Genomic DNA, 17,104 nt, shown 5'->3' with positions numbered 1-17,104 from the left:
TCAGACAAACTGCTCTCTAGGCATACCTCCTCTATTTTATGTTTGGGAAGCTGATTTCGTGAATCCTAATATAATATTAAATGTTGATGCCTGTTAAATTTCATCTTATTCTATTCAGACCAATATTCTGACCTATTAAGATATTTTCAGTCTCATCATCCACTCATTCCCCCCTAGCTTTTTGTCATTTGAAAGTCTCCTAAGAATAGTGTCTATACTTCTATCTGAGTCACTAATTTTTTTTAACCAAAAAATATTCAACTAAACAGGGATAAGAATGGATCCTGAGAGCACTTACTGGAGACCCTCTTCCAACCTACTCCTTAATTCAGCCAATCAGACAGTTCAAAGTTCTTAATGGCAAGCTGAGAAAACAATAAGGGAGTTAAAAAATAAACTTACAAACCTAGTAATTACTTTCAGGGTCAGTTAGGGCTATAGTGGGTGGAATGCTGGACTTGGAGTCAGTAATCCTACTGAGTTCAAATTTGGCCTCAGACACTTACTAGCTGTGTGACCCTGGCCAAGTCTCTTAACCCTATTTGCTTCAGTTTCCTCATCTATAAAATGAGCTGGAGAAGAAAATGACAAGCCACTCCAGTATCTTTACCAAGATGGGGTCACAAAGAGTCAGACACAACTGAAAGGACTGAACAACAAAAACTATTGTAGGTAGTTAGTTAAGTGCTGGGATCTAGAACACAACAGAGCTGAAGTAGCTTCCGGGCCATGAGCCAAAAGAGCACCCTTCCCCTACCAAGGAAGAAGATACCCAGCCTATGGTAGCAAAAGGCAGCTCAGAGCAGAAGCCCAACAAAGAACAGAAAAGAGTTCAGTGAAGAAGTCAGCAAAGACTGGCATGGCAGACGAACATCTGCAGATGACCCCACAGCAGCAAAAACAGCAGGGCAAAACTCAATGACGTCATCAAAGAACAGAGCTGTAGAGGAGCAAACAGCAGCATGAAAAGCAGAGGAGCTCTCCAATGGGGACGCCATCCTACACGCATGAGCTGACTTGGCTACTCTTGTTGCCTAACAACATGTGTTCCCTAGCCCTATGCGTACCTGATATATTTCTCTCTATCATTTTCACGGGTAATATGGTAGCCCTGTATGCAGGGGGAGGGGAATCTTCTTTGCTATTTATTTTGCTTCATTGTTTACTTAAGTGCCTTTTTCTTTGAACTAGAATACTGGTCAGTTTATTAAAAGAAAGGCTTCAGTACTGGTTCAGGAGCATTAATTAACATGAAGCAGGCTTTAAAAGGGTTAATGTACACTAAGTTCCAAATAAGTCTTCCCAAATATCTTTACATTCTTATCATCTATACCATCTATACTATCTACCAGCTAAATTCTGTGTAGGAATCCTCCATGATGGTGGAGAACACCTTTGTCTAGAACAGCTCTCTGTTTTTTGCCTAATTTTCTATTGATAATTAGAGGACTATTGTCTTTGTGGTGGAACTTATCAAAGAATCTTCTATAATGTTGACATCTTCAACTTCCTGAGTCTATGTTTTACTCTAAGTCAAGTTTTTTGTTGTCATTATCACCAGAGATCACAATGGGATCCTGTATTCTCTTCACCTCTCATAACTGGGAATATTTAATCTGCTGAAGAAAATCATTTGCAAAAACCTGTCTATTCCTTTCTCATTTTGAAAAAGATGTTAAGGATACCCTTAATAAACATATAGGTCATTTTCAAGTCTAGAGATAAGAAAATAGGTATATGGCTTGATGGTGGCCATTGTTGTTCAATTTCCTCCTTTGAAAAGGGAGAGGGTTGGACTAGATGACCTCTCAGATTCCTTGTATCTCTTAATCTCCAACCCTATGCCCTCCCTCTTGTCTTTGTTTTGCTGATAATACCATCACCAGTTGTCTTGGCTTTTGCCTTCCACTAGACTTTAGAGACTCTGGAATGGAGTGAGGCTGGTGACTTTTGTGCAACTCTTCCTCACTTAAATCTAATTCGTACCTATGTCAAGACATCACCTCATGAGGTCATTGGTCCTCTTCAAAAATGAAGGGTGAATAACAATGCTGTCCCTTATTTTTTTAATCATTGGCATCTTCCCTTCTTTCAGATATTGTTGAAAATTGGTCCTTTGATGCTTTCAAATTCATGTTGCCTACAGCACAGACTTCCTCCATATGTATTTAGGATTTAATTTAATTCAACAAACAATTATTAGATGTCTGGCACTGTGCTAGGTAGCCACTGGGATACAAAACACAAAAGGTAAACAGTCCCTACCCTGAAGGAGTCTATACTTTAGTATTTGATACCATCTTTGTCTTCTTTAGTGACCTTTCCATTGCTTCACATTAAAGAGTAAGGTGGTAGGCTCTAAAAGGAGTGTTTCTGTTACAGTCAAGAATTTAAATGACTTGCCCAAGATCACACAACTAACCAGAAATATGTAAAAGACAAATATTATTTTGAAGTAGAAAATATTTTGAAAAATTTAAGATGCTGTACAATATACAACATAATATATCATGCATATTAGTACAATTACTTATCATCTCAAAGCTATTGATTTACAAAAGATATAGAGGAAGTTCCTTTGTCTCCATTACAAATATATTAAAATAGATTAGAGAACCAGTGCAGGAGTCAGGAGGACCTGAGCTCAAATCTCACCTCAGACACTTGACATTCACTAACTGTGTGACCTTGGGCAAGTCACTTAACCCCAGTTGCCTCATCCTGGGTCATCTCCAGTCATCCTGATGAATATCTGGTCACTGGATTCAGATGGTTCTGGAGGAGAAGTGAGGCTGGTGACCTGCACAGCCCTCCCTCACTCAAAACAAAGTCAAGTGCAAGTCATGTCATTATTTCTCTGATGGCATGGTCTTCTTCAGCAATGAAGGATGAACACACCTTTCAATGATTAAAAGTTTAGTAACAGATCACAGAAGGTATAAAGTTGAATAATATAGAATTTTTTTGGTTGAACAGCATTATTCTGTTGGTAATTATGTAAGGGGACTGTACCTTACTATACATTTTCCATCTTGTTGCTGCTTTGTGCCCAAAGTACTCTTTTTATACAGTAAGGGGCCATGGCTGGCCCTCAGCACCCAAAAGAAGTAATGCTAAAAAGGAATTCTTCCCATCCTGGGTCAAAACTTTTCTGTTTTATATGCAGATCTCATATTTATCTTTCTCAAGAAGTTACATCATCTTTGACAAACATTTGAACACCACCAAGCCCAAGCAGATGTAATCGGAAACTTCTCTTTAAGGCTAATCTCAACACATGGCCCAGTGGAACTGGTAGACTTGCCAAACCAGGAATGTAAGACATTTTTCTTGCCTCTATTTCCTCCCTTGTTTTTTCCTCAGAGTCTCACAAAAACCTAGAATAGAACAGGCTGTTCACACACATGGACTCACCTTATTGTCACCATGGAGTTACTGATAAACTCAGATTTCAATAGCAACTCTTGGTGGTCATCAATATTTAGTTAATAGAAAGCTGACATATCGGTCAGCCAGCACCTGCTATGTGCCAAGCACTGTGCCAAGCAGTGGGAGTACAAAAAAGGCAATGTGTAGGCTCTTCCCTGAAAGAGCTTGTAATCTAGTGGGGGAGACAACAAGGATGCAAATTTATAAAAACAAGCTATATATGGATAAAGAGTAAATAACTAATTTAGGAAGGGTACATAAATTAAGAGGGCTTGGGAAAGGCTTACTATAAGGATAGTATTTTAGTTAAATTACTTAACTTAAAGTTACTCAGTTACTTAAAGGAAGCCAGGGAAGGCAATAGGTAGAGATGAGGAAGGAGAGCATTTCAGGAATGGGGGAGAGATAATCAATAAATTAATCAAACAACATTTATTAAGCACTTTATGTGCCAGGCACTGTGCTAAACATTACAGCCAGGGAAAATGCTTAGAGTCAAGAGATAGAGTGTCTTGTTTGTGGAAGTTAGGAGACCAGTGTCACTAAATTGAAGAGTACATTTGGGGGCGTAAGGAGGAAGAAGACTGGAAAGTTAGGAGGTTGTAAAGAGCTTTAAATGCCAAACAGAGCATTTTGTATATGATCCTGGAGGTGATTGGGAACCACTTGAGTTTATTAAGTTTTGGGGGAGATTTGGGGGGTGGAACACAATCAAAATCATACTTTAGGAAAATCACTTTGATAGTGGAATGGAAGATGGATTGGAGTGGGAAGAGACTTGAGGGAAGCAGACCCATCTGCAGGCTATTTCAATAGCCCAGGAATGAAGTGATGAGGGATTGCCCCAGAGAGGCAGCAATATCAGAGGAGAGAACTTGTTGTTAGAGCAATATCAATTAAATTAATTGAATTGTTACCTAAGGAAGTCATTCAACATACCTACTTGATCCTATTTATGAAACAAGGACTAGGATAGGCCTCTACATCTGCGATTGCATTGATATAGGGAATATCCTCTGCCAACTGCAGATCAGCCCCTTCTCTGCATCACACTTTATAGTGTTAGAAAGTTGCCTAAATTTCTGTGGAGTTAAGTGAATTCACTAGAGTCACAGAGCCAAGGATGTATCAGAGATGGGACTTAAACCTGTGTGCTTGGCTTTGAGGCCACACCATGCTGCCTTTCCATTTAGGAAATACTGCCCTTAAAAGGCTATTAAATAATATCATAATTTAATTCTCACAGAACTTTACTAAGTACTAAAGAAAGAATTCTGGACACGTTTGGACAAGAAAAATTCATCATATTCTTAATCAATAGTAGGCCTCTATCATCCAAACATCAGCCTATGACGAGGGTGCTTCATGGATGGATCTCTCAACTTGGATATTGTGTTTAGTGCCATCCCTTCACTTTGAGCATAAAGACACTGAGAAGGAAAGAGGTTAAGAAATGTGTCCCTGGCCACACAGGTAGGGAGTAAAAGAGCCAGGATTAGACTCCAGCTCTCCTAAACTCAAAATTCAATGGTTTTTGTTTTGTTATGTTTTCCCACTGTACCAGCCATCCTAGGAATCCTTAGCTGCAGTTCATTAGAACAGAGGTGTCAAAACAAAATGACTTCTATAGTTTGCTTAAGCATTAAAAAAGTTTCACAAAAAAACCAAACAGACAAACCCAGACCCCACAAAGTATCTGGAAATCTGTAAGATCTTGTTGTAAGGATGAAGGGCTGGCATACTACCTGCCTTGCTTATCAGGCATCATAAAAACACTCAAATGAAACTCTTCAGCAACCACATGGGTGGTTCAAGGCAATATTTTGTCAGTCAGGGAAGGGACATTTTTTAAATCTTATGGAGACTTGTGGCCTCTAAATCCCAAAATTATTGTTGGTGGAAAACAAGAATGATGCCTTAAAATTAAATGCCATATTTTGAGACTGGAGAAAAGAACAGAATTTATAGCCTAGAGTGCTTACAAAACGAAGGGAAGGAGAACTAGCCCCACAGCTCTGGCACCAGAGGAATGATTCTTTCCCCAAGTTCTTCCTTTGAAATAAGCTACTTGTGAGTGCCAAAGAACAGCTCATCTGCAGAAAAGTTGTTTTCATTTCATAAGACATTTTAAGAGAGGATGAGAAAGGCATGGAAATTTTTTTTAAAATATCAAAGAAATTATATCTTAATCTTATCTTGCTTCACAAAGGCTATAATAATCCTATGGTTTTCATTAGAAGAAGGAAAACTGATGGATAAATCAACACCTATTTGATTTGTTATTCATTACAGACCCACCTTATTTTGACCTCAGCCAGAGTAATGTGTAGTTTTCTATAAACATTACTAAGGCAAAAATTAGTCATGGATTCTTTTAAGTCCTGTAAGGTCTAAGAGCTACGTGTTTTTCTGCAAGAATTGCTTTTAATAGCTGGCCTATGTTAGTAAAGTGAGATAATTCACAAAATTAAGTGCGTTTTCTTTTTTCTCCTGGATTCTTGGGATTTTGTTGGTGAAAGCCTTAATTCTACAGATAAGTCTAAAACTCCCTCTGAGGTATTCCCCAATTCAGCATTCATAAATTTGTAGATTAGGTTCTCCGGGTGATGACTATCCCCAGGTTTCAAGGATGTAACCTACGGGGCCACCTTTCTAAAAGTATAGCTCACAAGCCCCCACTAGTATGCTTCCCATTAACAGTTAGCCAATAGACACAATGAGCTTATAGCAAAGATGTTTACTATGACGTCCTATTAACATTTACTATAATGTCATATTAATAACATTCACTACTAAGCATTACCCTCATAAGCCTGTGAGAGACATTCTCTTACAAATACAACTTATGTGGGAAGAGTGGGTCCAAACTTAGAGTACCTTGTTAAGGAGGCACAAATGTGCAGGATATAAATGATCAAATCTACTTATTCTTTCAGTACTGCCTTCCCTCCTGGTAGAGTTCTTATAAAGGTCCCCACTGGGCACAGTGTCTGCTCAACATTCTGTTGGATGTCTTGCTCATCTGAGTTCCCATAGTATTCTTTCTCCTACAGTTTGACTCTTGAGGGCCAATGATAGCTTTCTCTTGAGTCTACTGATGGCTCCCTTTCTTTACTGTCAAAGGTCCCCATTCCTTGAAGTTGCTTCTGGACTCAAGTGATTGCCTCTCTAAATCTGTGTCTGTTTGTAATATATCTTTCTGTTCTCTCAACTGTGCCTCACCTGACTTTCCAACTGATGGCTGGGGTGCCTTCTCCCTTCTTGAAAGTAGCTCCAAAGCTAGATTCCAAGGCCAATGTAGACATGGAAGATAGAAAATTCCCTTCTACCATTCTCATCAGTTGAAGAGCTAGGCTCTTCCCCAAATAATGATGCTCTCTCTTCTTCTTTCCCAAACTGCATTGACTGATTCAAGTTGACTAGATTGAATTTTTTTAAATGATCACCCATGGATATGACTCATGTCATTAATCCAATCATGTTGCTCTTTTCCGACTGAATTGGGGCGGTCTTTATACTTTATAAAGGGATCACCCAGTATTATCACCTTGATACCACATTAATACCTCATCATCTCTAATTACTTCCTATTACTATATCACCCGATAGAGGACAGAACCAAATCCCCTCTACCTAAGTGTCTTGATTTTCCAGTTAATTTCACCAAAGCAGACGACTGTTTTAAGAAGACATCCTTAATGCCTAGTCTGCAAAAAGCACTATGCTGGAATGCAACCTCAATGCTTGGCAGATAGCTCCTGTGTTATTCAATTCCTTGTTTGTTTTGACCATTAATACTCACTTTGATAATTCTTTAAATTATTAAAGGATCATCCAGAGAGAGAGAGAGAGAGAGAGAAACTTGGTTATTATCATTTCATTGCAGTGGAGAAAACCAGAATACTTTGAGATGTGTGCATTCAATACTACTGTGATCACCTTGGTGTGGGTAGTCATTTCATAGGGAAAAATTCGTTCCTTCAAGCCTTCTACCCTTCTGGTACATCTCCTCCTGTAACTCCTCGACAGAAGATCTACTTGATACAATGGAGATATTTCTCTGTTTCTTGTAGTATTTCCTGAGAACAATCCAATGCTCAGACTTTCCATTATCTCATACTCTCACTTAATGATGATAATGATGAAGGGAAGGGAGAAGGGAATAAGCATTTATATACACCTACTATGTGCTAGGCAGTAGGCTAGACATTTTTATTTTTAACAAATATAATCTCATTTGATCCTCACAACAACCCTGTGAAGTGGGTACTATTAGTAAACCCATTTTACAGTTCAGGAAACTGAGGCATACAGAGGTTAAGTGACTTGCCAAGGTCACACAGCTAACAAATACTTAAGGTCAAATATGAATTCAGGTCTTTCTGACTCCAGACCCAGTGTCAGCTGCCTCGTATAATATAATATGAGATAATATGAGTTATGAAATTATATGACAGTATAATATAACAATAATATAACATTTGTATAGCACTCTAAGATTTGCAAAGCATTTTGCAAATATTTCACTTGATCCTCACACCAATCCTGTGAGGTAGGCACTACGATTAAACCCATTTTACAGTTAAGGAAGCTGAGGTTAAATGACTTGCCCAGGGTTTCACAGCTAGCAAGTGTCTGAGGTCACATTTGAACTCAGGTCTTCCTGACTTTATATTCAGTGCTCCAGTCACTGTACTACCTAACTACCACGAAAGTTCTGAGCATGAAAATCGAGTCAGACCAATATTCAGCTCTCTGAAACTCCCCAAATCTTACTTCTGATATAGTACAGTCCTTCCTAGCTTAAATCTCCACTTCTGTACCTAGTTTCCCATTCATCTACTCTTAGCATTTAAAAGCCCCGGCGAAATCTGAGTTCTTGCTCTAGCCTGGTGCTCTTGGTCACTCGGTCCCTCTTCTCCACCCCCACCCCACTCCAACCCTACCCCATCTACCTCCAGTCATCAGCCCCTGTGTGGGCTATGTGATATGAAAGTAGCTTGTGGAGCACTGGGTCCCATTCATACTCACCACCCAGGCACAAATACACACTTGAAAGAAGCTCTTCCCAGATCAACCTTCTGAGTAAGAAAACAACAAGAGACAATATGTCTATTTCCCCTGTCTCTAAGCCAGTTCCTTCTAATATCTTCTACTATGGTTCATTTATTTCTACCCTCATGATAAAAATCTCAGGCCACTGAACATTGTGGGTCTCACTTCCGATGGAGGCAGGGACTCTTATGAACTTGACTGCCTCAGTTCCGGGGATCAGGTACCCAGAGATCAGATGCCACTCCACAGGTGATCAAAGCAATGAATCTATGACCAGTTTAATTTGGGCCTGTGAACCAGGAGACCAAGCCCCTGTGGATATGAGAAGGGAAACATCACAAAGAATTTAGTCTAAATATAATACACTCCCTTCTCATTCCAGCAGTGCTAGGGATTGATTGGCTGATGCTGTGCAAGTCAGTCATTATTTGGAAAGAAAGAAACCTTCTGTTCCCAGAACTGCTAGAAACATTGCCTAGAACAGATGTATGCTGCTTCTGGCCATAGCTATCGCATGAATCCCAAGCCAGAGTTCCCTTCCCACTACCAGGGTTTCTATGATGTGTCTTTGTGAGATCAGAGTTCCATCCACACCTACTATTTCATTATGCTATCAGTTTGCTTCCAGGAATCCCAAACATCATCAAATTCACAGGTCAATCTAGTGACAGCTGCATGTTAGAATTCTTAGAAAAGAACCAAAGAAGAGGCCTCATCTAACCTTCTATCCCGCTGGCTGCAGCCTTGATATAATTTATTAAAAAGGAAAATGAGAGGTTACAATTTTTCATGGTTAAAGTTAGTCCTGAATGATATCACTATATGGGACCAACTCCCCACCCCACCCATGATCCCCAATCTAATGTGGACTGGTTGATATGTTCAGTTCATCCAATTAGAATACTTGGTGGCAAGAACCTTGTCTGGACAAGGAAGAGTGAGGAAAAAAAACTGTTTCTCCAAACACGGTAAGATGTATATGAATGCTTCAGCATTGGTTACTTCTGTTTTTTGCTGTGCCTCTCAAACATTAATAAATCCATCGTTGCAAGGCCTGCTTCATCAGGGGGTGGTCATCTTAATACTATCAGTCACTCAATAAGTATTTATCAGGCATCAACTATGCGAGGTGCTGTGCTGTTTACTCAGGACATAAATATAGTCATATCTTCTACTTCCAGAATTTAGGCCAGTGTGTTAACTTGGTCCAAGCATCCTGCAGTGCCTATATGGGGGCCAGCCATTTATCAAATTGGAGAAATACAAATTTCAGAAGGAGGACATGTAGTTTTTGGAGCACATAAAATGTTGGCAGGGAGTCCCTATGGATATGTGTAAGGTAGAAGATATCCTTTGGGCATGGGATTCGGGAGGGAGGGTCCCCCATCTCTGCAAAAAACTGCAAACGGTTCCTCAGCTTCCTAGGGTCCTGCTGCCAATTCTTCTCTAGTTTCTCTGCCTCGATGATGCCTGTCACTGCTCTGCTGATGTCCCTGGGTTTTCCAGTGGATATCAGCATCACTTTTAATGACCTGAAGAAATGATTCATCTCAGTTCCTGATTTAATATTCCCAGATCCACAGAAACAGTTTTGTGGAGATTAACGCACCCACCGTTATCATGGAAGCTGTCTTGTCAGAGACTCTATACTATCCTCCTCCAAACTTCAGCTCCACCTAAATGGAGCAGTGCAGACGATATAGTCTGGGAGATGAGGTGAGTTAGAGTCAAAGCTGTATCTGACATGAAGTACTAACTGAAAGGAATATGGCACCTCAGAATGGTCTATATTGACTGTAAGTGAATGGTCTATATTGACCGTGTCTCAGGTATCTTTGGACCACTCTGCATTTCCACTAATTCCAGGTTCTCTGGCTATAATTTTTCAGTTGATTCAATTTTATTATCAAATACAATCCTGTCATTTCTGTTGTTACTTTATCTTCCAGAACGGATCAACAAATGCCACATCCAGGAGGAACCAAAGTAGTGAGCTCAACTCTTCCTGAGACCCTGAATCGTCATCTTCACTCTGACCTGTTTCCTGTCCTGGAGCTGCCATGTGCCTGCCTACCACTCCCCTCCTTTATCTCCTTTTTCTTTGGGAAATGTAATCAAATCACCAATAGCACTAACTCTGTAAAGGGTGTGTTAATGGGTGGCTTTATTTTTTCACTCACCACATTTGTGACTTCCCAGATTATAATTCTTTTTCAGATCCACTAGTCCTTTATATAAGGGCAGTTAGGTGATGCAGTGGATAGAAAACTGGACTTAGAATCAGGATGATTCGTTTTTATGAGTTCAAACCCAGGCTGAGACACTAGCTGTGCGACTCTGGACAAGTCGCTTAATCCTGTTTGCCTCAGTTTTCTCATCTGTAAAATGAGCTGAAGAAGGAAATAGCAAAACACTCCAATATCTGTGCTAAAAAAATGAGGTCATGAAGAGTCAGACATAACAACATTCCCTTATATATACTGTCACTACCTCTACCTCATTAGAATGTAAAGACAGAATTAGCTTTGCTGTGATATTTGTCTCCCCAAGTCCTTAATATAGGGCTTGGTATATAGTCATTAATAAATACATTCATCCATTTGTTCCTTAAGCTTTACCATCTGTAGACAGATTTGCTGTCACAAAAGATCAAATGTAAGCATGTGACATATGAGTCATAGCAAGAAACCCTTCTATATGAAGACCATTAAGACCTTTCTGTAGCCATTAAGGTCTAACCAGATCTGCTAGTGTTAAGCTATAAGTAGCAGGCACAAAATGCTTTTACTCAGGTCAAGCTGCTCACACTTAAAAGCTGGCATAATGTCCATGAAAGTGAGTGGCCATCATGGATGGGTTGCATGCTTGTATATCTCTTCCAGTAAGCTTCAATGGGCAATGCTTCATCTTTGTCACAGCGGCATAGCTGCAAGTCACAAGGGGCCATCTAAAGTATTACACACTGTAACATGAGATGTTGAGGTGCTCTAACTGTGGCAGGTCTGCCAGTTTATCAAGGTTGAAGCGTTGCTTGGTCCAAGAATCTAATTAAGCAGCAGCCAGCTTGTTGTGACCCTTGCCAACTCTACTTTGTCCCCAAGTGTTAATAATGCCAGATGCCATGGACATTCCCTCATCTAAAGGTTATAAGGATATTTGGGGAGGGGAGTAAACAACCTAAGCAAGATGGTTCCCTCTTCCACTGTGCTGGACCTCCTACCACAGTCAAAGCTTCGCACCTTGTTCCTAAGAAAAAAATTATCTGATTCCATATTCTCTGACTGTCACATCACTTCCACTTGGAGTCCCAAATTAATTTCACATTTTTTAGATTTTACTATTCATAATACTCTAGATAATGATTCCCAATTTGGGCCTTTTCCTCCCTTCATTGCCTCTTTTTTTAAATAAATTTTTTCAAATGATAAACATTTACTTTCTCTCCCCCTTGCCTTCCCTCAACAAGGAATTGAAAGAGAAAAAAGTAAAAGTAGACACTTGCAACAAATTTGCAGTCAAGCAAAGCAAATTTTTGCCTTGTCTATATCCAGAAATGGACATCACATTCAGTATAATGATTTCATCATTTCTCTGTCAAGAGTCAGGCAGGGTACTTCATCTTTGGTTCTCTGGCATTATGACTTGTCATTGTATTTATCTGTTTCCAAGCCTTTCAAAGTTGTTTTTCTTTATTTATGTAATGGGGGGTTGATCCAAACTCTCCCATGTAAAGGTTCCAGAAGCCCTTGGCTGTCTTATACTAAGTAAGTACTGTTTTTGTCTCTCTCTGGCTACTGCAGGGACTCCAGGTCTCCCCAAAGCTGGCATCACTCAAGGCTAGGACAAGTGTGTTACTAGGATTCTGGGACTGCCTCTTGCTGTAGGACTAGGTTGTTCTGACTTCATCTTCCGTCTACATGTCTCCATGTGGGGTTTCCTTGGGGCTTCTATGGGATTCTAGTAGTGTGTGTGTGTGTGTGTGTGTGTGTGTGTGTGTGTGTGTGGTGTGTGTGTGTATGTGTGTGTGTGTGTGTGTGTGTGTGTGTGATGCTGAATGGGGAGTTTATATTTGATTCTCCTTGGTTTTCTTTATCATTGTTCCTTGGGGTACATTTTTAGAACTTGACTCTAAAATTGTGTTTGTGGCAGATTTGGGCTCCTCTAGGAACTAGTTTTTTATCCCTCCTCAAGCCTCCCATTCCCCCCCTCTTTAGTCCCCATACCTTATCAACAGAGAAACCTGCTTCATTTCACCGAAAAATTTGAGGTCATTCACAGACAGCTTCCTCTTATTTTTCTTCATTATCATCTCCGATGATTCAAATGACTTTTGGTACTAGTTATCCCTTCTATATTACAACTTTTCCCAGCAGTTTTTCAATATACCATGGGTTGGCATAAGAAATTAAATGGGAATTTGGGGCAGATGACATGTAAAGACCAATAAATGACACAGAAAACGTTGAGAAACTCAGAAATGCGTAAAATATATCTATAGAATCACATAATCTCAACATATTTTGCCTTTTAAAATTGTAAACACACCATAAGAAAAAAGAAAAAATTCAGACCTTTTCTCTGGTATGAAGGCAGGGCCAAATATTTTACATGGATTTTCCAGATCCTGGATAACTTAGTTCCTTTTTCATCCATTTCTCACATGAAGGGACCCTTCTCCTTACAGAGGTCCTCTTTGAAAACAAAGGACAAACACAACCTGTGAGTAGACTGAGCTGCCCAAATGGGGACCCTGCTAGCTGGGTAACTGAACTCGTCCTCTCCCTCTCCCTCTCCTTCTTCTCTCCAAAGGAAGGTAAATTTTGATGACCAGAAGCTGTCCAGTTAACTTCATGTTTACTGGCTAGATTTCTTTTTCTTTCTTTTCCTTCCTCCCTTCCTTCCTTCCTTCCTTTGACAAAACCTTAAACCCAATCACTCTGGAGCCCATAGATTGGACCACAATAAGTCCCTGCCCAAGTTTCATTTAATGACTATATTTTGGGCCCTCCACACTTGGAGTGAATGTCAATGGCAACTGTTTCTCTTTGGAACAGCAATCCTGAGGGTCTTCCCCTATCAATTTGATTTTTTTTTTAATTAAAGGAACCATTCCTTGACTTAAACTTCTTAAAGAGGCCTGTTCACTGAATGGGCATTACTTCACTCAAAGTGATAACCTGAAAAGGTCTTAGCCTAAAATGACCAGGATCTCCCATTGCATCCTGGGCCATCTCCAGTCATACTGATGAATATCTGGCCACTGGACCTAGATGGTTCAGGAGAAGAAAGTAAGGTTGGTGACCTTGCACAGCCCTCCCTCACTCCAATCAAAGTCAGCTGCAAGTCATGTCATCATCTTGATGTCATGGTCCTCTTTGAAAATGAAGGAAAAATACAACAATATGACACAATGGGTAGAATGCTGGGCTTGGAATCAAATCCTTCCTGAGTTCAAATCAGGCCTCAGATACTTACTAGCTGTGTTCCCCTGGGCAAGTCACTCAACCCTGTTTGCCTCAGTTTCCACATCTGTAAAAGGAACCAGAGAAGGAAATGAAAAACCATTCTAGTATTTTAGCCAAGAAAACCCAAATGGGATCATGAAGAGTCAGACATGACTGTAAATGACTGAACAACAAAATATCCACCCTTTACCTGAAGTCTATTTTTTATAGTCTCCCTTAATTAAAAATATGGACTCCTTGAGAGCAAGAACTAGCTCACTTTTTACATTTGTATCTTTAGCTCTTAGCACAGTATTTGGCTCTTAAACACCTTTTCATCAATTCATTTATTTCTGTATCATCCCTGGGGCTAATGGGAAGTTAGAGTCCATAAACTGAATAGTATCATTAGTGCCAGATATCCCACTATTAGGAAGCTTGGCCATCCTAACCACATACTCTCTGCGGAATCTTGTTACAATAATGGAATCCTCTTGTCTCTCCAGAATATGCTTTTTTATATAAGGTGGGGCTTTGACCCTTGAGTTGCTTTTTCTTTCCTTTAACCCACATACCAGAGTGCCCATAGTTAATGATTACCTAGAGGAAGCGAGGGCCATGCTACCTGACTTTCAACATATCTTTTATGGAGCCAAAGTATAGATATAGTGTCAAACCTGCCATAAATAATTTTTAATAACTTATTTAAAATTCAAGCATTGTTTTGCATGAAAGAAAAATGTTCAAACTGGCAGCGTCTCCTCATGCCCACTGACAGCTCTAATATGAGACATTTTAAAGTAATATATAGGATTTTAGAAGTCAGTCAGTCAACTAGAATTTATTAAGTACCTACTCTGTTCTAGGCACTGTACTAAGAGCTGGGGATTAAAAAGAAGGCAGAAACAGTCCCCGCTCTCAAGGAATTCATAATTTAGTGGGAGATACAATATACAAGTCACTATGTACTAATAAGACATACAGAGCAAAAACTGAGGGTGATCTCAGAGAGAAGGCACTATGATTTAAGAGGATGAGAAATGGCTTCTTGCAGAAAGTGAAATTTGAGCTGAGACTTAAAGGAAGAAGAATGAGCAGATGTTGTTCTGTCATTTTTCAGTCATGTCTGACTCTTCATGACCTCATTATTTGGGGTTTTCTTTGCAAAGATGCTAGAGTGGTTTGCCATTTCCTTCACCAGTCCATTTTCCTGATGAGGACACTGAGGCAAACAAGGTTAAGTGACTTACTCAGGGTCACACAATTAGTAAGTATCTGAGACTGAATTTAAACTCAGCTCTTCCTGCCTCTGGGCTTGGTACTTTATCCACTGCACCACCTAGCTGCCCTATGAGTAGATGAGGCAGAGAGAATTCCAGGCACTGGGGACAGCCAATGAAAATGTTAGGAGTCTGTAAATGGAGGGTCTTGCTCAAGGAATAGCAAGTAGGCTGTGTCACTGGACTGCTTTTTCATTCATTTCTGAACAAGGAAAATTTTACAATATGATGAAACATAGTTTAAAAACTCAGTTAGGTAAAAGTTAATATTTTGCTTCATTGATTCCCAACAATAGTCACTTAAGCTTGATGAATTATTTTCCTAAAACCATTCAATCCCTCTATGACCATTCTCTTCAAAGGCTATCCCTTCTTAACAGGTAATATATTCCTTCTTTTAGGGGGATCATTATCCTAATCCTAATTCAGGGCATTAGGGAAGGCAAATTCTTAACTAAACAGGACCTATTTCTTGTTCTGAGTTTCCAAATTTGTTGAACACCATTCATCTGTTTTCCCTGGACTTAGCACTGTTTGACCTTTTTGTAGACTTTGATAAAGAAATTAGGTCCAAGAGAAAGGATGGAAAGGATTATAATAGTGGGCATTGTTTCCCGAAAAGTGTGATTAAATACTGATTAGGCTTCTTTCTTCCAGGTCATTCTGGAAAGGAATTTATACTGTGAAAAACATTTATTTTGAATATTTTCTATTGAACTAAAAAAAGGCTTCCACAATATCCACCTGCGTTTTACTAGCCTTTGTTACAATGAGCTCACCTTGATGACCAACTGTACCCTCTGAATTCTCACCCACCATCACCACTTGTGAAGGAGCAAGAGAAATATTTCTGTTTGGAATAACTCACAGAGAAAAAAAAAGGAAGGAGCCTCTAATGTCTTTTGGACTGGCAGAAGTACAGACTTGAGGAAAATACAAGGGACCTTCCATACAACATATACACTTTAGAATTGGGACATCCACCAACAGAGTCCCCCCAAAAAGCATCAAAGGTCTCAGAAAGGCAAAATCCCTTCAAGGTAGAGATGGTGCCCAAATCCATAGCTAGGTTGGATGAGTCAATAGTAGCATGGTGGACCTAGTCCTTGACCATGATATGAATAGATATGAATAGACACAAACCAGGATCAGGGAATGTCTATTGTCATCAGAATAGGCTGGGAAGACAGGCTGATTTTGACAAATAGTTCCCCATCATGCCCTGTAATTCCCCTCCTCATGTAATATTGCCTTCCCCGTCTGTATTTCTGTCCCTGTAACTGGGTTCTTGATTCCATTTCTAATCCTTGGGCTTAGGCACTGAGAAGAAACCCTAGTACTGAGCCAGCATCTGGCCTTTGGGTTTGTGCTGCCTTGGATCTGATTTGTATTCCTCCTCTCCTCTATACCCAGAAGAGTTGGCCCTCTTCAGAGGCAATGACTGCCCAAAACCCGAACACAGGTCAGTCCTCTCCCGGGTGTGATGCAAAGCTCAGGAGCCCACAGTTTTGCACAGTTATCCTTCAATCTCTCTTGGGAGCTTTCCTCTTCTCCACCATTACCTTTTGTAGAGCAGTGGTCCCAGAAGTCGGCTGTCAATTGCTTCTCTGCTCCTATCCATCACTGTGGAAAAATGATAGCCAAAGCTGTGATGTTTGAAAGTTACTAGTAAGGAACTGGAGGTTGTCAACAGAAATCCCAGAAAGGCGAAGTCTTCTGGAGAATACAGAAATCATAGGGAAAACTTTCTCTATTTGCTGGCCTCAGGCTGCCTCTCCAAGGCTGTAACGATAAATAGGTCATATAGGTACTTCATTTCTTTACCTCATTAAACTCATCCTTTTAAATGGTGAAATAACCATCAAGAAATGGCTGAATATGAGTGAGTCTATGTCC

The 17,104-nt window shown here is 39.9% G+C and overlaps 1 long non-coding RNA gene across 1 annotated transcript in view; it reads right to left on the bottom strand.

Moving 5' to 3' along the window:
- The window catches only part of LOC140520947 (uncharacterized), a 52,680-nt gene extending 35,821 nt beyond the window's left edge, over window positions 1-16,859 (bottom strand). The window contains exons 1-3 of the long non-coding RNA XR_011972727.1: window positions 16,771-16,859; window positions 13,960-14,013; window positions 13,056-13,175 (exon numbers count right to left, since the gene is read on the bottom strand). This is a non-coding gene — a long non-coding RNA (uncharacterized lncRNA). The remainder of the gene's footprint in view (window positions 1-13,055; window positions 13,176-13,959; window positions 14,014-16,770) is intronic.
- Window positions 16,860-17,104: the final 245 nt, after the last annotated feature.

The sequence above is a fragment of the Notamacropus eugenii genome, chromosome 1 (assembly GCF_028372415.1).
Source record: "Notamacropus eugenii isolate mMacEug1 chromosome 1, mMacEug1.pri_v2, whole genome shotgun sequence".
Lineage (NCBI taxonomy): Eukaryota > Metazoa > Chordata > Mammalia > Diprotodontia > Macropodidae > Notamacropus > Notamacropus eugenii.
The sequence above is the reverse complement of the archived record's forward strand: the minus strand, read 5'-3'. Positions and strand labels throughout refer to the sequence as shown.